The 19,766-nt window shown below is 51.0% G+C and overlaps 1 long non-coding RNA gene across 1 annotated transcript; it reads left to right on the plus strand.

Moving 5' to 3' along the window:
* Positions 1-7,175: 7,175 nt before the first annotated feature.
* LOC102999544 (uncharacterized) lies at positions 7,176-15,938 on the plus strand. Its single transcript, XR_003623176.2, has 5 exons — positions 7,176-7,384; positions 9,944-10,038; positions 13,307-13,383; positions 14,544-14,790; positions 15,782-15,938. It is a non-coding gene; the product is annotated as an uncharacterized LOC102999544 (long non-coding RNA).
* The last annotated feature ends 3,828 nt before the right edge of the window (positions 15,939-19,766 follow it).

Genomic DNA, 19,766 nt, shown 5'->3' on the forward strand with positions numbered 1-19,766 from the left:
CTCCATCAGAGAGGTCGTGTGTGTGTGAGCCTGTGGGTCAGCGTTCATCCGTAGGGAGCAGGGAGGGAAAGAAATGGTGAAGAGGATAGGAGAAAGAGAAGAAATAAAAATGAAGGCACTGAAACAGAGAGAGCAAGCTAACAGACCCACACAAAGAGAGGCAGAGAAACACTGCAGGAGCCTGGGGACCAGGCAGCAGGAGGCGGGGAGGGGAGAGCCTCGGGACGGTCAGCAGCCAAAACAATCGGCCAGGCTTCTGCCCGGGAAGGTGGGCAGGAAGGCAGGGAGGGGAATGGGTGGCAGAGAAAGCCCCCACTTGCCGGGCAGGGCAGAGGAGCTGGAACCCAAGTCTCCCAGCTCCCAAGCAATCAGCCTTCTCCCCCTGCCCTCTCCCTGAGCCCAGGGCTGAGATTGACGGGACTGCAGCTTCTCTGGGTCTGGGTGGATTTGAATAATTAAGTCATCTGGATTCTTATGATTTACCATTTTCAGTGATAAATAGACAGCGCCCAAGCCAGCCAGTTGGCAAAACTCTGGCTGCTAGTTATAATTTGTCAAGCTGCCAGTAGATTCATGTTTCATGCTAATGGAGAGAGACTCATTGACTAGGGGGAGGCGGTGACCCGGTCAGCTCTTTCCTCAGGCACCCCAGAGGTCGAGAGGTCGGGGGAGAAAGGCCGGGCCGGTATGGATTTGCTGTAAGGGTCAGTGTAATTTTATAATAATTCAGTGGGTACACACGCTCTCGAATACACAGAGGGTCATGTATGCGGAGATATGTTCAGATCTATGCACCTCCCCCGCCCATGCACCTGCTCCAGTGCAGGCGTCTGGGCCCAGTGCACACAAGCCTGGTGCTGAAACACTTGTCCAGCCCCCCCTCAGCTCACTTGCACATGCACACCCTGCTGTCACCTTCAGGCATGTGATTACACCAAGGCAAACCTGCAGACCTGCTCAGACACCCAGAGAAACATAGCCCCCCTCACCGACAATGCACACCTCAAAGATGGGAAGATACCTCTGGGGGACCCCTCTGCCCACCATCCCAACCCCTTTATTTCAGGGCTCTCGTCTCTGCCGTTCCCACTGCACAACTCTTGCTCCCTTTCTAATAGTTTTCCAGTGGGGGAAACAAATGAGCCCTGGGGCTGTTCTATTTTCCAACCGGCTGGGTCTGGGTAGCTGGAGTTGGGAAAACACGGGCTCGGAGACTGGGCACATGGAAGGCGGCAATCAAACTCCAAACTTTCTTTTCCATCAGTTCATTTATTTATGTATTTGTCCACATGCATTAAAGCCTCACAGTGGCAAGAATCTCATTACTGACCGTCATGACAAACAGAGGTAGGGACAATGCTTTGCACATAGTAGGTGCTAAATAAATATCAGTGGCATGAACAGCTGCAGCTACTGATTGATTTCTTGATAGAACAAACTACTCATTTCCCTTCTCTTCCTCCGCCTCAACAAACCTTTATCATCAGAGAAGGCCAGAGAAGAGGTGTGGGTCTGGGTGAAGCCCTCCTATTCCTTGATTTGAGAAATCTGGGCCTTTGGCGTGATAAAAAATGCTAATTTTATACCAACAGAAGCGATCCGGTCTCAATTTTGACCCCCAAATGCCCTTAAAATGGATCAATGAGCAAGGGAGGACTGAGGAAGGAGTATCTGTCTTCCCTCCTGCCCAGAAGAGAATTTGAATTTGCTTTGAGTAGCTTGTGAGCAGGGCCAGAAGCTGCAGCTCATTACCATCAGCAGCTTTAAGGTTTGGCAGGGGCGTGGGGAAGGATTAGGGGCCCGAGGAGAAACATTTCCTTTCCCTGTCCCCCAAAACCCCTAAATGAGAGAGAAAAACACAATAGCAAGCCGAACAGAGCAGAGACCGAGGCAGCAAGGAGAACCCAAAGACAGAAGCTGTTTCCAGCGTCAGGCTCAGACTCGAGGATGCAGTCGCAGCTGTTGGCTCTGCCCCTGGTGATTCAAGATTCCGGATCCTGCGAAGTGAATTGGGTTCCCTCCTTCCCAGCGGGGCCAGGCTGGGGGCAAGGAGGCTGCTCCTGGCAGACAGTCTGGAACCCCTCCACCAAGGCCTGGAATAAGAAGCCTCCCTTCTTTGCTGAGCAAATGTGGATGGCGGCGGCAGGCCCAGCTAATCAGGGGCATTCCTTGGAGAGACGGCCAAGAGCCAGAATCGACCAGCTTCTCCATTCAAGGGAAAGAGGACCCCTAAATGCAATGGGAATAGGGAAACAGGCTTTGCTTATTTAATAGTTTGAGGCTCTGACTTGGTTTCACTGACCTCATCCCACCTGCACCAAGGTGAGCTCCTGCAGGCCCTCACTCACCCCTGGAGAGCAACAGCCTTGGGGGCACCAGCAACTCCACCCCTATGGGCAGGGGCAGGCCAACTGTGGCCTGCAGATGGGTGAGGTGGGGAAGGATTTTCTGGGGTAAGCCACGGGAACGTGATGGCGATAATCATGATTGATACAGAAAATGTGTTGCTTCATCCCGCACTTGATTAGCAAAGCTTACTCCCCATTTTGCCTCTCATCTTCCGTTCCTAATATTTGCATCCAGGTAATGAACTCCTGAGGTTAGGGCACATGTTAGCTTGTCTGAAGGTCTCAGAGCAAAGCCTCTGAGTATGAAGACAGTACAAGAGCCCCAGCCTGGACTAGATGAAAAGGGAGAGAGAAAGAAAAGGAAAAACAGGAAGAAGGAAGGAAGGGAGCAAGTGGGTGGGGGTGTGTGGAGGGAGATAAAAGAAGGAAAGGAGCTTGAGAAAGGGGAGGAAAGCTAACAGAGCCATGATAAAATTGGCCGGTGGTTTGAGGGTTGCATCCTCAAGGCTTATGCTGCCCTTGGAAGATGTGCTGACCTCAGTGACCTGCCCCATCCCACTTTGGGGAAACAAAGGAGTTATCTAATTGGCTTTAACTGGGTGGTTGCCGCTGGAGCACACGGACAGGGTGTGGGAGCACAGGCCCAAGAGGCTGCAGACACACAACCGCCCCAAGTCAACCTCCTCTACAGGCTGAATCTAAAGCCATTTTGCCAATTAATCTCTCTGTGTGTGTGAGTTCCGTGAAATACACTGCAGACCGAAAGTCCGCTTGCCCTAGGAAGGCATGTCCTTGTTCTCTTTCCAGCGTGAGATGCTTTCTTCAGCTCCTCCAGCATCTATAAACCTCACACCAAGCTCTTTATAGATTAATCCAACCCCTTCTGGCATGGAGAGACCCCTTGCCCTGGAAGGTAGCTTTCTGGGGCGGGGATGGATATAAGTATGGCAAAGGAGGAAGATTTTTCTTCTCACCAAGGAAGAAAATGAAGATGTCCTTCCCAGAACGGACCGGGCCTTATCATCACCCCTCTCTCACCTGCACACATACGGGCAGGCTAACCAAAGTGACAGAAGAACCCTCCAGTGCAAAGGGTTCATTTGACATAGAGAACAAACTGAGGCCCAAGGTCACAGAGCCAGAGCATGGCAGAACAAAGCGGACCACTCTGCAGACAGAGGAGGCAGGTCAGGAGACAGAGCCAGGGTGGGTCCGCGACTCACCCCTCTCTAAACCGCTTCTTCTGCTTCCAGCACTGCTTTGGGAGCCAGATATTGACCTGCAGAGCCTCAGGGCCAGCCCCAGGCAGGTGCGGCTGCACTATGAACTCCTCCAGCTCTGTCAGCTACTTTGGAGAGAAGTGAGTCGCAAGAGGCTGGCCTCCACCTCCACCCCTCCTGTGGCCCCGGCCTGCAGCCGCCTGGGGTGGGCACTGGAACCTGGGAGGTCAGGGTCACGGCAGCCAGGATACCTGGGAGCCCCCGCCTCAGCCCCACTGGGCCTCTCCCCACTCACCCTCCTCCCCACGCCTTTCCTCCTGCTGCTCCTCCCGTCTAGACCCCCTTTCTGTTAACCCAGTTCCCCCTTCTTCTCTTTCCTTCCTCTTTTTCTCTCTGTATATTTCTCATTTTTCCTTCTTTCATTTGCTTTCTTCCTGCCCTCCCTCCACTTTTTTCTCCTCTCTTCCTTCTTTCCTTTATTCCTAGCTTTCCTCCTTTCCTACCCGTCTCTCTTTCTCCCATCATTTCTCTTTTATTTTTTTTAAAACTTCTCTTTCTTTTCCTTCCCTTTTCTTTTACTTTCTAGCTCCTTTCATTCATTTGCTTTTCTTTTCCTTCCTTCCTTTCTTGCATTTTTTCGTTCATTTTTCCTTTCTTTTTCTTTCATTTTTCCTTTCTTTCTTTTCTTTCTCTTTCCTTCTCTTCTCTCATACAACAAACTAATCTTGCTTCTTCATTCTGTCCTTTATCAACATTCCTTCATTTCACCTCCCTCCCGAGTTCCTTCCGCTGCCCCCAGTATCGGGGCTTTCTCAAATTTTCTCTTCCCTCACCAGTCTTTTCTCTTTGTTGTTCTCAATTTTTCCAGTCCTTTGTGCTGTTTCCTCGACCTCCTTTCCATCTTCCATTGTTTCTAAATCCTCTCTCTGCAACAAGCATAAGGCATAAAAGTGCCCCCTCCCCAGGGTGGGGCTTCCGTCCTGTGCCAGCCTAGCCACCCTTCATGCCATTCCTTCTCAACTTCCCTCAATGTGAGGTTCAATTTCAAGGGCCCAGGAATGGGGCTGTTCCCTGCTAGCTGAGAAGTCAGGGCTAAGTCCACAGCTCCTCACTACAGGCTTAGGGGACACCTGCCAAACTGTTGTCACTCCATCAATCCTAGTAAAAGAGAAAGAGGAAGAGAAGAAAAGAGTAAAAGATAGACAGCTCCACAGACTGTGTGTGCCTGCGTGTGTGCATGGTGTTGGGGAGGAAGGGGCAAAAAGGACTGGATTCATCAAAGAGGGAGGGGGCAAAGTCCAGAAGCAGGCACCTTCTCTTAGTGCACCCAGAGCCGGGGGCAGCCTGCAAAAGAAACCCCAGTCGGCTCCCATGTTCATTTTGGGATTGGGCAGGATGAGACCTTCCATCCAACTCTTCTGGGCTGGAGAGGTGCACAGGGCCTCGGGATGGGAGGAAAGAAAAGGGCTTATATTTGAGTATCAGTTGCCTTTACATCTGCCCCTGGACACATCCCTCCCGAGGCCCCCGCCCTGGAGCCCTCCGGGTCCCTAGGCGGTGCCCCCTGCGGCCCTCCTGGACCTCTCAGCTAGGCGGGCCTAGTTCCAGGGCTCCCTCGGGAGCAGTGCCGGGGCAGCCCCTGGATTACTTGCAGCAAAACCTCGGGCGCGGTGAAAACAAAGGCCTGGGAGGATTGGCCGCTCTTGACCAAAAGATGTGGGCCAAGTAGAGGCCAGAGACACTACATGCTCGACAAGGGAATTTTCTCTCCTGGATCCACAGTCCCTGCCGGCCCTTTCCAAGAAGCGGTCCAAATGCTGCAGCCGCCACCTGCCTGGCTCCTCAGGCCAGACCTGCAAACCTCAGGCTCCACGGAGACCCTCCGCCCAGGCTGGGCCTCCCTTTCCGGGGCTCCAGAGTTCCCTCGGCCCTGCCAGTGCACCTGCCGCGGCCTCGGCCCTCGCCCGCTTTCCCAGACCCCGCAGGCCAGCCCCCGTCCCCGCCTTGGACTGCCCACTCCCGCAACTCTCCACCCGGGGTCCCCAAGTTCAGTCGCGCCCTCTGAACCCACCCTCTTTGACTCCCTTTTGAAGAGCCTCCTCCATCCCTTCCTCCCGGGACTTCTCGTGGGACGGGGTGGGGGGGCAATCCCAGACCCGGGAAGGGGGTAGGGGGTTCTTTTCCTGGCCCTACTGCGCGAGCTGCAGAAAGTTGGAAGGTGGGGAGGAGCCCTCCCTGGATTCCATCTTAGGGAAATGGGTCTCTGAGTCAAATTGGAATTAAAAGGAGAAGAAGAAGAAATTCATGTCACTCCTAACTTAAAATCAGCAAAAGGTCCCGAGGCAGCAGGGGACCCCAGGAAGTCCCGGGCTGAGGCTCTGGGGCGATACCCCGCCCCCACCGCGGCAGAGTCGAAAACTACTATTTTCGGCTAGCACGTCTCTCGCTCTCCTGGGAAAGCCCTTTGGGGATCTCCAAGCGTCTCTAAGAGCTTGCTGGATGAGCAGGTTCGGGACCTGCCCGGGTTTTTCTACATCCGTGATCAGCCCTGATTGGGAAACAAACTCATCCTTCCTTTAGTATAAGAAGCAGGGGGCCCTCCCTCTCGCTGTAAACCTCAGAACCCCAACTCTTCTCCCTTCTCCGTCTCTCTTCAAAAAACTTTTCTGAAGTTCCCGCAAGTTGCGTTTGGGGAAAGAAGTGATCACTCTCAGACGCTATGGGTCTCTAGGCCCCCAGTTTCTCCCATCCTCTCTAGTTTCAGAAGCAACACTCCTCGTCCCTCTGCCAGCTGCCACCTTAGTCCCCAAACTCGAGGGGGGAAAGCTGCTCTGGTCCCACTCCTCTGATTAGTGGGGATTAGTATCTGCCAGCAGGGGAGCCGGGATGGAGTAAGGAGAGACAGAGATGGGGAAAGACATTGTTTTCAGGCTACAGCGCACCCCTCCCGGACCCAGCTCACCTGCTCCAGACGGGTTCCTCTTGACTTTTATCCACTCAAAAGTTTGTCCTTCTCTCAAACTGTCTCAGGAGGTGCGCAAACTCGGCCGTCGGGGTAGGGTGGGCGCCCCTGAGAGCGCAGGCGCCTGATTCAGGGCGAGCTCCGGGGAAGCGGTACTCGCGTGCATCTTCCCCAAAGTGGGGGCCCAAGCAGTGATCCGGGGACATGACACTCAAGCGCCCGGGGTACTGGGTCAGGCTGCCAGCCCGGGACTGCCCGGGGCAGATTGGGCGCTATAGAGGGAGAAGCCAGCAGGACCGGGCAGGCTCGGGGAACTGGAAGGAGAGGGCCCTGGGTGCCTGGCGACGTCTCTCGCTTCCTCCAGTTTGCGCCCTCCCGGGTGTGTCCCAACCCACAACATTCCCTCAACCCGTTCTGGGGCGACACTCAGGGCCCGGACAAGGCAGAGAAGGAGGGTGAGGGGACGAAGTGACCCTCTCCTTAGCCCCTCCCCAGCGCCCGCGCCACTGCTCCCCGCCCCCGCTTCCCTGCCCAGAGCCAAGGGACATACAGAGAATTGCACTAGAAATTCGATCGATTGGTACGAGGGACCACGTGGTCCGGGGTTGGCCAATGACCAGGCCGCCCGGGATGAGCTAATAATGGAAGCAATTTGTAACTTTCAGTAGCTCTCTAGGCCTGGGTACCGAAGGGAGGGAGGCGGGCGGAGGTGGGGAAATGGGTGCCCCCCAGTCCTTCCACCCTCCTCATTCGTTCAGGGCAGCGGGATCCCCGAATCCTCCTTTCCCCCAACACACAGGCACTCGCAGAGTCCCGCACCCACTTCTGTCCGGCAGCCGCTGCTCCAGAGCAAGGTAAGCGGGTCCTCCATCCCTCAAACACCCCCAGCCCCATCCTTTCTGGCACCTGCAAAAAAGTCCCCCTTCTTGCCCCATTAGACAATTTAAATCCGGTTTTGTTTTTCTCTTAGTTGAAAAAATATAATCCTTTTGTATTTTTTCGTATAATTTCAGATTTGGGGAAAGATTAAGTTCAGATTAATATACTTTTCTTGGAGGGTTAGTGGTACTTTTTGGATCAATTTTATATTCTCTTCTTTTGGAGAGGAGCATTCTATTTAAGGAGAGTTTACTTTGCAGATGAGTTACACCCTATGTTTTTGCAAGTTTCACTTTTCTGATGATGTTAAGTTCGTGCCTTTCTCCATCCCATCTTCCAATTTCAATATTCACAAATAATCAGTTAACATATTTCAAGTTTATTCGTTTGTCTTTCTCCTCCGTCACTAGTTTTTCAGCTGTTACTAAATCGACACGATTTTTTTTTTCCTCCTGGTGTAGACCAAGGGTTAGTTTTGTGTTGATTTCTCTTTTTGTTTTGTAAATGAATTTATTGTTTGGGAAACTCTGAGAGTGTGAATGAGGTCTCTCTTGACTCATTCGATCCCTCCTATTTTAAAGAACAATTGAAGTGTTGTATGCATAGTCTTCAATTTTTGTTAATCTTTCAATTTTGATGTATTTTACCTCCTTTTAAAACCTGACCTGTTCTTTAAATTTAATCTTTTGTGTATGTTAAACCATCTTTAAAGTTTTAATTTTATAAACTTCACCATTTTGTACATTTCCTTACCCTTGTTCAGCCCCCTTTGCCCTCCTGCATCCTCCATCTCAGACTCCCACCCCCAACTTCCACAGTTCCCAGCTTCAAATTCGATTCACCCATCCAGGCAAGGTGGGACGCCGGGGAAGAAGAAAATGTCCTACTTGGGTCAGAGCTTACACTTGAGGTTCTGGTTCTGGGCACCTCTAGTCTGACTCCCCAAGCCAGCAAATTCAGGGAAAGCAGAATTTCTGTTTGACTTTTTAGTTTGGGACCAAGCTCTTTCTCCTTGGCTCTATTCTGGGGAAGTCTTTGGTACACAAAGTTGAATTTTTAGTTCTCATCTTGTCCCTGAATTCTAAGAAAAGTACCAGCAGATTTTTTTTCTCCCTTAACTGTAAGCTGTTAGCTCGGGGTCAGCCTGTTGGGACTCTTGCCTCCTGGGAGAGGATTCCCAGAAGGGAGACACAATGTTTAGTCCCCTCTTTTACTTCTGATTAAGGTGGAGGTGGCAGGGGTTGGGGGACCCCATTTTGATCTCCAGCTCTGGCTTTGAACGGACACAAAGAAGGAGAGAGAGCTGGCCTAGGGACTAGATCACTTTGGGTCAGTGGGATCTGGTTTAGGAGAGTTTGCGGTAAACCCCAGCTCTGAGGACATTCTAGCGTCACTGTGAAGTAAATCATCAAAATGGTGTGATATGGTTTCAGCCTATTCAGATTCATTGCAGGTACAAAACTCAAATGATGAGAGAAATCTGTTTCCCAAAGATCCGCCTCTGCTGACTTTGTCCGTTCCTCTGAGGGAAACAGCCGAACTCGGCAGAAGTAACACTGCCACGGCTCCTCCCTGCTCGGTCCCCAGCTCCGTCGTCACATTGACATTCTGGGCACATTCGGCCCAGCCCCCGTAACCGCTTCTCCCAAGTATGAATCTAAATTACTATTAATAAGGGGCTGCTCCAAGTTAATTGGCATTCAAAGAATTCATTTCAATTTGTTAATATTAAATGAACGCTCTGCACTTTAGCTCCCTTCTTCGCCCTGGATTCCCAGATGAGTGATGGGAAGTGGGGGCGGGGGAGGAGGAAGAGGAGGGTTTTATTTCTGATTCCAGCACAGCCACTGCCGTGCCTCCCGGGGTGGGCGGGGCCGTGAGATCCAGGCGCAGTGGGGACCTGATTGGGGTCTGGCTGATGGTCTTTTTAGGTGAAATTCATCTGATCCCGCTGGAGCTATCGGGGGAGGGCAGAGGGGAGCTGCAACTCTTGCAAGTGAGCCTCTCATTCTTATATCCAGAAGAGTCAGTTGAGGCTCAGAGAGCTTAATCCCCACTTCAGGTCACACATCTGGTAGTTAGGTCTGCCTGGCACCAAAACCATACCTGGTTTGCCTGCAAAGCACAGCTCTCCAGCCCGGTCTCACCTTCCCTTCCTAGTTCTGGCCATCCTGCTCCCCCTTATTTGTAGTCACGCCTAGTGACTGGGAACAGGGGTTAGAGAATGAGGTGAGACTGAGAGAGGGAGTGGCAGGGGGGCAGTGGCAACAGAAACTTTTCTCACATCCTTGTGAAGAAGGTGCATAGAAGGGTAGTCTCTCTGGAGGAAGCCTGCTATCACTTTCCTGGGGCTCTGATCTCCGGGTGGATGGTGGGACCTCATTGGGAATCACACTGTTTTCTGAACTGTGGACTCTAGTTCTCCTCCTCTGGGAGGGGAAGAAGAAGAGGGCGGCTCAGCTGAGGGGTTTGAGCCCTGGATTAAAACTGCTAGTTGTCTACTTAATCCTTCTCTCCTTATTCTGCGAGGGTAGAGAACCTCCGAGCTGGACAATCCATCTCCCGGCTGCCAGGTGTGGCCAGAGGGGGATGTGAGCCAAGTAATGTCATCAGAGCCTTAAGACGTTGGGTAAGTTCTCCTTTTCCTGAGCTGGACCGGATGTGCCTGAGACTGAGCTTTGACCATGCAGTTGAGGAGAAATCCCTAAGAGAGGGCAGAGCAAGAGTAGAACAGGAACCCAAGTTCCTGATGGACCAGGTGGAACAGAGCCACCTGCTGTCTGGGACTGCTCCCTTCCAGACCGTTGTGTGACAAGTAAACTTGTTTTCTATATGTGGCTGTGTTTGGGGCCCTTTTTTTAATACCAGTTTTGTCATCATCCTTCCTAATATACCTTCCCACCTGAGGACAGAGATGGAGGGGACCTTGGAGATCATCCTATGCTTGGCCAAGTCCCTTCATGTCACCACAGGGGCCTGGGTATCTCCCATCCCCACCCTCACTTCAACCTAAGAAGCTCGGCAGGACACTCATGTTAGATGTTGGGTTGCTACATAAGGTTTTATTTGAAGAAAGGACCCTATGGTTAAAACCAGTTTGAAAACCCCTGAAAGTTCAATCCCCTCCCCTGTTTTTTTTAATTACAGCCAAGGCCCAGAGAGAGGCAGTGACTTGCATAAGGTCACACACTTAGTTTTTCTGTCATTTTCTGAATCCCAGATGGGTTCTCTAACCATCATATCATCTGCCTCAACAAATCTCAAGGACAGAAAGAACCCAAACCAGGCAGGGGGCCTGTGTCTCCTCCAATAAAGCTCTGGAATAGCCAGGCCATGTTTGCCTGATTTCCCCTGGGTCCCTCCAGTTGGATGTCTGCCTTGGAGACCCGCCTCCCTGGGCCTGGAAACTACCGGGCTGCACCTTTGCTCCAGCCGCCTCCTCACCCAGATGGTCAAACATGCAAAGCAGAGCTGGGGCCAGAGCCGAGCTCCCTGCCTCCCTCTAGTCTTTCCACATTTATATCTCCCTCCTCCCCCCATCCAGCCCCTTCCTAGTAGCCCACCAGGGAGGAGAAGGGGGAAAACTGTCATAAATTTCCCCTATTTATACAAGAAGACAGAATGTTTCTCATGCCAGAAAAAACACAGAGAGGGAGCTGTCAGGGGAGAAGGGACCCAGCCCCATACCTCTGGGGCCAATTTATCTTCCTGAGTCATGGCTTGGGGGCTACCATAACACTGCCTGTGTGACTTGCAGGCTTTGGCTTGGGGGGCAGCCAGGACAGACAGTGCCTGGGCTTTGTTTTGGTCTTCCTGCTCCATCTCAACCATTCCGTCTCCGTTTCTCTCTCTCTCTCTCTTTGTTAAAAACAAGATTCTTGAGATATAATTCGCATACTGTACAATTCACCATTGAAGTGTATAATTCAGTGGTTTCAGTATAGTCACAGATATGTGCAACTATCACCACAGTCAATTTTGGAACATTTTCATCACCTCTGAAAGAAATCTCATACCCTTTAGTTATCACCCCCTTTTACTCTTCCATACCCTTGCCGGCCCTAAGCAAACACTGATCTGCGCTCTATTCCTATAGATTTCTCTATTCTGGACTTTCATATCAAGGGAATCATATACTATGTGGTCTTTTGTGGCTGGCTTTCACTTAGCATAATGTTTTCAAGGTTCATCCGTGTTGTAGCATGTATCAGTGCTTCATTCTTTTTTATGGTTGAATAATATTCCATTGTACTTTTGTTTACCCACTCTTCCATTGATGGATATTTGGGTTGTTTCTACCTTTGGGATATTATGATTCTACCTTAACTCTTATGTCTCTAGACAGCCTGGATCACATAGAATGAGGTCTGTGGGCAAGAATGGATGTGTCTTAGATGAATGGATAAAGAAGATGTGGTGTGTGTGTGTGTATATATGAATATTACTCAGCCACAGAAAAGAATGAAATAATGCCATTTACAGTAACATGGATGGACCTAGAGATTATCATACTAAGTGAAGTAAGTCAAAGAAAGACAAATATCATATGATATCGCTTATATGTGGAATCTAATACAAATGAACTTATTTACAAAACAAACGGACTCACAGACAGAAAACAAATTTATGGTTACCAAAGGGAAAAGGGGAGGGGATAATTAGGGGTTTGGGATTAGCAGATATACACTACTATGTATAAAATAAATAAACAACAAAGTCCTACTGTATAGCACAGGGAACTATATTCAATATCTTGTAATAACCTATAATGTAAAAGAATCTGAAAAAGTATGTATATGTATATATACATATATTTGTATGTGTATATATATAACCTAATCATCTTGCTGTATACCTGAAACTAACACAACATTGTAAATCAACTATACTCCAATAAAAATTTTTAAAAAACCATGTGGAGGCATAAAAGAAGATATTAGTTCTATTGTTAATTATTGATAACAATAAAAATTGAAATTATTACTAAAAAAATAAAACCTTTGGTTCTGCAAAAAAAAAAAAAAGAATGGGTGTGTCTTATACGTGGGAATACCCAATATCCATGAAAGCAGGGTCTTGGGAACATGTCTTCTTTTGTGTTAGTTACATATAATAAGCTGGAATTTTCCTCCCTCTGTAAGTTACTGAGGGGGGGCTACTCCTTCCATTCTCTCTTCATTCTTTTCTTGTTGCTATTTGGGTCATTTGCTGTGCTCCTCAGAGCTGGGGACTCAGAGACTTCTCCAGGGGTTTCAGAGACACAGAGTAGATGAATGGACATCTTCCCACTGGGGAAGCGGTTCCCTGAGTCTGGTCTCCAGCGATCCTCCAGTATCTCACAGTTGAAGAAAGGTCTGTGGAGGCTCCAAGGTCTGTGGGAGGTGTGATGGCGCCTAGAATGCAGGCCTCCTGCCCCCGCCTCCTTGCCTGGTCCATCTCAGTGTCGCAGACAGGCTTTGAGCTCCACCCTCCGCTCACCTAGCAAGTATGCACAAAGCATCCAGTGAACCCAAGAGACACTGCCCCTTCCCTCATGAACCTTGCAGTTTTAGTGGTGAGAGTAAGATAAATACAAGTGAGCAAAATAATGGCAAGTTCTGTAAACATTTGCTGAATGAATGAATGAACAAATGATGTACCTATTATGTGCTCCATAAAGAAAATGTAAACAAAGCAGAGTTGTCAATCACTTTTGCTGCCACCAGCTTTTCCAGTCTAGAAAACAGCACTACTTCTCCATCCCTCAGAGGGGATGGTGTGCAGACAATGCAAAATATCAGCTAATAATATCTACCAAGTATTGGACTAGGCATGTACCAAGGGAGTAATATATCTCACTGATTTTCACTCATTTTTTTGTTTGTTTGTTTGTTTTTGCCTCGTCGCTCGGCTCGCAGAATCTTAGTTCCCCAACCAGGGATTGAACCCGGGCCACGGCAGTGAAAGCACCAAGTCCTAAGCACTGGACTGCCAGGTAATTCCCTTTCCCTCTTTGAATTAAGTATGATTATCCCCATTTTGAGGATGAGAAAAACCGACTCAAAGAGATTAAGTAACTATTTGAAATCATGTTGGTAGCAGTAAGTGGCAGCACATTCGTACTGGACTCTGGGATGGATTTGTTTTTTATTCCCAGGTCTCCACGACAAGGACAGATACATTTCTTTCTGAGGCCCCAGCACAGAGGAGCTGGCCACCCTCCCCTGTCCTGCCCTGGCTCGGCCCCTCTCCTCCCTTTGCCCAAAGGCAAAGTGGGCTGAGGTGGAGTTGCCAGCTCCTCTCTGGAAGCGTGTGTCCACTGGCTATACCTGCCTCGTGGGTAGGAAGGGAAGGACCAGTTTTGCTTTCAAAACCCTTATCCTTCCAGCCCGTGCTGTGTGGGAGGGACCACAAGAGGCCTGGATGTTGTCAAGCAAAGGCTTGAACCAGCCAAAGAGCCGATGATGTTGACAAGAAGGGGACCTCAGCAAGGCAGATAATCAGAAACTGACGATTGACAGCCCTTTAGCGTCCACACCCCCACCGACCCCTGCTCAATCAGGCACGTACACGAGCTTGACGACAAATAACAAACTGTAACATGTTCTAATTTTCACATGCATTTGTTCACTTCTCAGAGCAAACATAAGATGCATCCAAGGCTGGGCTTATTACAGAAAAAACAGTTTCTGAGACTAGAACCCAAGTGTCCTGCTCAATTTCATGTAATGAAATTTATGCAGGGCTGACTACGGACCATGTCCTCTGTGTGCTATTTCATGACTATTAACTCATCTCTTTTCCACCACCATACGAACTAGGTATTAATCTTCTCCACGTACATTTTTTAAGATGAGGAAACTGAGGCATAGTCGTGAAGCATCTTACCCAAGGTCACACAGACGGCAAATGGCCGGGCAGGGATTACGAAGCCAGCCGCCCAGGCCTGGAGTCTGTGCGTCATCGCTCCGCCAGGTGGGCTTGGCGCAGTGACTATACTTGGGAAGTCGAGTGTGTTTCCCTGGCCGCCTCCCTCCCCTTCCCCTCAGTCTTTATGGCCCATTGGAAAAAGCAAGGCAGAGCTGTGGATCCCAGGGTGACTATTGTTCAGCTGCCTCCTTGGCACTGTCACTCTCGCCTCCCGTCTCTTGCCAGGGGCTCCAACCGGGAATACCACAGACGGTTTGCCATGGATCAAGACTCCTCTGGAGAAAGCTCACAGGAAGGCTGCTGTGAGAAATGAAGTCCCTTGCTGTTTCCCCGATTTCCTCATCAAGAGGCGCCAAATGAAGTCACTGCACGTTTGAACGGGGGCCATCAAAGCGCGGCCTCTGACCAGTTCAGAGGCAGACGTGGGCTTGGGCAGCCGGTGACTGAACGGCGGCGGCATGGAAAATCTGAGGTGGTGGATGGTTGAAATAAAGCTCCTGTAGGAGGGTTATGTGTGCTTCACTCAACAGTGCTCCCCGACGGGGGCCCAGGGTGTACACCTGAGCTGTGAATAGGCTTGTTCATTTACCGGTTAGCCCCTTATTTATTCAGTAAGTTCTGATTATGTACTTAAGAGGCACCATGCTAGGTGTATAGGATGGACAAGACAAAATCCCCACCCCACGGGGGCTACAGTCTAGAGAGGGGAGGCCGGAGCAAGATTACAGTGATCTGTACCAAGTACTGAGTAGTCTCGTGTCACCACTTGACATCACTACCCCCTAAAGCCTCCCTCCTCCTGGCCTCTCCCTATGCTCAGCGTAGCCCCCTTCCCTCCAGCTTCTTTCTGCCTGGATCCCATCTTCCTTCTGAGCTGGGTTGCTGTTGGGCTGCAGGCAGTGACAAAGGTGGCAATAAAGCAGCAGAGTTAAGGCCTCAGTGTCCTAAGGGAATCCCAGGTGGAGCGGGCTGGGTGATTTTGTTTGCCGCCTCTGTTCTCTGGGCCACCCTGGCCCTGGAGGCTGCCCTGTGCAGACGGCATCACCTGGGCGCCTGACTTTCCATCTGTGGTCTGGCTTGGCCAGCAGGGGTCCTGGCAGGGAGGGGAGAGAGGAGCCAAGGTACTTGTCTCCCTGTCCCCTGCCTGCCTCTCCGCCACCGGCCTGCCTGAAGTCCCGGCAGGGGTTGTGGTTCCCCAGTGGCCCCGGCTTTGCTGGGTGGCTGCTCTCCCCGACCCCAGTTTTGTTGGCACCATTTCAACCCTTTTGGTACCTCATCAGCCCTTAACGGTTCCCTTAATTCCAACTATGCCTTGAAAATGGTCATGTCATTAAACTCTCTTCAGTGGAGCCCTTTTGAATGTGTCACGTGTTTGCTGTTGGGACCCTGACTGGCTCACCTGGGTGTAGGTGGGAGAGGGGGAACAGGGGCCCCAGGTGAGCTTTATTCCTCCTCTTCTGCAGGGGCTCCCCATTGGAAGAGAGAGGCTTTGGACCAAGGAATGGGGGACAACTCTCTATGGATGGTTTTCACTGAGGGATGAGGAATCACCGCCTGTAGCTCCCTGGAAAGCAGAATCAAGAGGTGGTGCAGGTCAGGGAGATCAGCTCGGTGCTTTGTGACCACCTAGAGGGGTGGGATAGGGAGGGTGGGAGGGAGGGAGACGCAAGAGGGAGGCGATATGGGGATATATGTAGATGTATAGCTGATTCACTTTGTTATAAAGCAGAAACTAACACACCATTGTAAAGCAATTATACTCCAATAAAGATGTTAAAAAAAAAAAAAAAGTGGTGCAGTAGGGCTTTTGGTTGGGCCAAAGGGAAGGAAATTATGACTGAGGACCGACCCTGTGGTGGCCTCTGACAACACTTCCCAGCCCCTTAATCCCTCCAAGTGCCTGTCCTCATTTTACAAGTGAGAAGCTTGTGGCTCAGAGAGGGAAAGAGGGAGCAGAAAGGAGCTTCGCTCCACCTCGGTTGCTCTGTCAATCAAAGAGAAGCCTCACTTTGTGATCAAGGGCTTGGCAGGGTAACAGACAAATCTCTGCTTAAGTGTCAGCGTAGCACTGGAATCTGGAGCCAGACTGTTAAGAATTTGAATCTCGGATCCGCCTCTTACTAGCTGTGTGATCTTGGGCATGTTACTTGACCTCCCTGTGCCTCGGTTTCCCCCGCTATAAAAATGGGGCTCATAAAAACAACACTCTCTGAGAGGGTTGTGGAGACCGTGAAGTGAACTTATGGTTATGAGGTCCTTAGGAAGTGCAGGCACACAGTGCAACACTATGTGTAAGTGATTAAAAAATGGAGCCTTAAAGGATTGAAATACTATAACTGCTATGACATGAGTGATCCTCAGAAACATGCTAAATGAAATAAACCAGATGTATAAGCTAAAAAAAAAAAAAGGAGCCTTAAGCTTTCTCCTTATGTTCTACCCCCTGCCCTCTTCTTATTGCCTGCCTTCCCTGCCTTCTTCCCAAGGTCCTGAAAAAGGGTGAACACCTACCAGGAGCCCTTGGACAGGTCTGTTGATTCCCACACCCTCTGTGAGCATGATTTGCTCTGCCCTGCCCCCAGATGTCACCACTTTGGAGAGAGCAACAAGGACCAGACTCACTTGGGTCATCCACGCCAGGTCCCTGCACCCAGTGGGATCGGCTTCTATGCGTGCACCATGGCCTCTTCCCTCCAGCCCCCCTCAGCTTCTGGAGAGGCAGGGGGCCCGGGAGCTCTTGGTAACAGCACATTAAGCCCCTGTTTTGTGGGAACTTTAATTTAAACACAAATTAGAGAAGGCAAATGACTCTGGCAGCCAGAAAAGCCATCCTGGGAGAGCAAGGAATAAGCCCAGAGAGTCAGCTGAGGTAAGGCCTGAATTTAAACTCTGTAGATACCCAGAGGCCTGGCACAGGTGGAGGCTGGAGGTCCTCAGTGAGGAACCCTGGAAGCCCCACACCCCAGCTGCCCTGCTCTGGGCTCCATGCCAGCCGCCTTCTCCTCCATTCTCTGTATCTCCTTTTTGCAAAATTCCAACCCAACTCCTGATTCCATCCCTCCCCGCTCCCACCCTACTGTTTTGGAGAACTCCATTCTTATATTTCGTTTCTCATCCTTCTCTGTAATCGACTATTCTGGAAAGTTCTGCTTGTTATCTAACCTCCATCTGCTCTATTACAGTTGGAGTCTAATGTATCCTGCTTAGTGGTGGTTCAGGGGGCTTCTATTCAGGAGGCAAATGTGGGGTAGCAGAAATAACCTAAATGCTAAAAGGCCTGTGTTTATTTCTCTGGGTCTAGTTTTCTCATCTGTACAAAGAGTGTGTAAGAGGGTCTCTAAGCCCTTGTGAGCTCCAATTTTTCACAGGAGAATTGGAGGACAAGAACACCCCAGGAAATCTCTATTGTTCTATAACCCAGGAATTTCCCACTGTTCTAGAAACACTGTTGGATATTGGGGGTGGGGTGGGGAGGGGGAGAGCAGTCAAGCCTGTCTATCCCTCTGTGGGAGGGGTCTCCGGGCTCTGCTTCCACCCCTCCGCATGCAACCCAGACCCAGGCCCGGGCCCAGGAGAGAGGCTGCCTTTCCAGTTCTGTCAAGGCCCGCTGAGCCCAGCTCTGTGGGGCTGTGGCCGCTGAGATGTTGTCACTGTCCTCTGGGGTGGAAGCGACATATGTCCCCTCTGTCACAGCACCTGTGAGGGTGGCTGAGGGATGGCAACCCCCAAGAGGGCGGAGTTGCACCCTCTCCAGCTGATCTTGAGAAATCTTCTTATCCGGCTTTTCGGGGAGGTTTAAAGTGAAGGCTGAGGAGGTACATCATCACAGCCCCAGTGCCACGCCACCCCCGCCAAATGGGAAGCCGCTGTCTTTTGGAGAATGTAAAAGAGCACATCTTGGCTACAGCAAGAGGGAAGAGAGTCAAACCACAAGTAGAACTTTCAGGTTGGGTACTGGAGCAGACTGTGACCCCAAGAGGTCATCCAAAAGGGAAAACCCATGGCTCTTGGTCTCAGCGGGTGTCCGCGAGGCCTGGGTCACTGGCAGGGGTGAGGGCAATGACCCCGAAGCCCGTGCCAGCCTGTGACTCAGGAGTCAGAAGGTCCCTGTGATCGGCAGAGAAGGACCTTGGCATTTTCTCTGGCCCAAGGCCCTTAGACAGAGGTGGGCAGCTGCCACTGGGGCCCGGGACCCAGCTGCGTCCCCACCTTGCCCTCCTTCCCCCTCCCGTGTGTCTGGCTGCCCCTGGAGCCCCAGGCCTGCCCGCCATCTGGGCAGCTCAGAGGAGAGCCCACTGCCAAGGGAGTGCCAGTGTTGATTTATAACCCATAACCTTGGCAGGCTCGGCTGTGTGCCCGGAACCTCCTTTGCTCAGGAAAGAGGCGCGCCTCTTAAAGGAGCAGTTCAGTGGAATGCAGGGAAGCCCAGGACAAGTGCTGAGGCAGACAGGGGGCTGGCTGGCGAGGACCAGTCCCACCCCTCAGGACTCTGGGTGACTGTCATTCCCTAGGGAAGCTTCTCCACCAATCATCACGTCCCTCATCATGCACTTCTCTGTGGACTTAGCCCAACTCTAACAGTTTAGTTTGTTTAACCTCAGTCTTTCCTCATAGACCGTCAACCCCATGAGGGCTGGAATCAGAGCCGTTGTGTTCATCCCTGGATGTGCGGCACCCAGCACAGTGCCTGGCATGTGACAGAGGCGCAGGAAGAATTTGTCAAGCACAGGAAAGAATAAATAAATGAAGGTCCCTGCCCATGAGGTCTGGAGAGGACCATAGCCTTCCTGTTGCCTGTCATGGTTTTCAAGACCCTGCACCACCTGCCTCCACCCCCAGGACTTCTCCCTCCAGGACCCTCCCCCACTTCTGTCAGCTGGAACCAATGGGGCCAACGTGTTACCCGGATGCACTTGCCTCCCCCATTTCCATGGGTCATATCTACCAAGTCTTTCACACCATGCTCTTTTCCTCCCATGTTCCTTCCTTCCAGAAGCTTTCTCTAATTGCCTATGACCTTAGCCCCTCAGATATTCTTTCCCACACCATTGTCATCATGGAAGTGCTTCATCCATCCATCCATCCATTCATTCATTCATTTGTTAAGATATATTGAGGGGACTTCCCAGGTGGCGCAGTGGTTAAGAATCCTCCGGCCAACGCAGGGGACGCGGGTTCGAGCCCTGGTCTGGGAAGATCCTACATACCGCGGAGCAACTAAGCCTGCGAGCCACAACTACTGAGCCTGTGCTCTATAGCCCGTGAGCCACAACTACTGAGCCCGCGTGCCACAACTACTGAAGCCCGTGCACCTAGAGCCTGTGCTCCGCAACAAAGAGAAGCCACTGCAATGAGAAGCCCGCACACCGCAACGAAGTGTAGCCCCCGCTCACCGCAACTAGAGAAAGCCCGCGCGCAGCAACAAAGACCCAAAGCAGCCAAAAATAA

The sequence above is a fragment of the Balaenoptera acutorostrata genome, chromosome 11 (genome assembly GCF_949987535.1).
Source record: "Balaenoptera acutorostrata chromosome 11, mBalAcu1.1, whole genome shotgun sequence".
NCBI lineage: Eukaryota > Metazoa > Chordata > Mammalia > Artiodactyla > Balaenopteridae > Balaenoptera > Balaenoptera acutorostrata.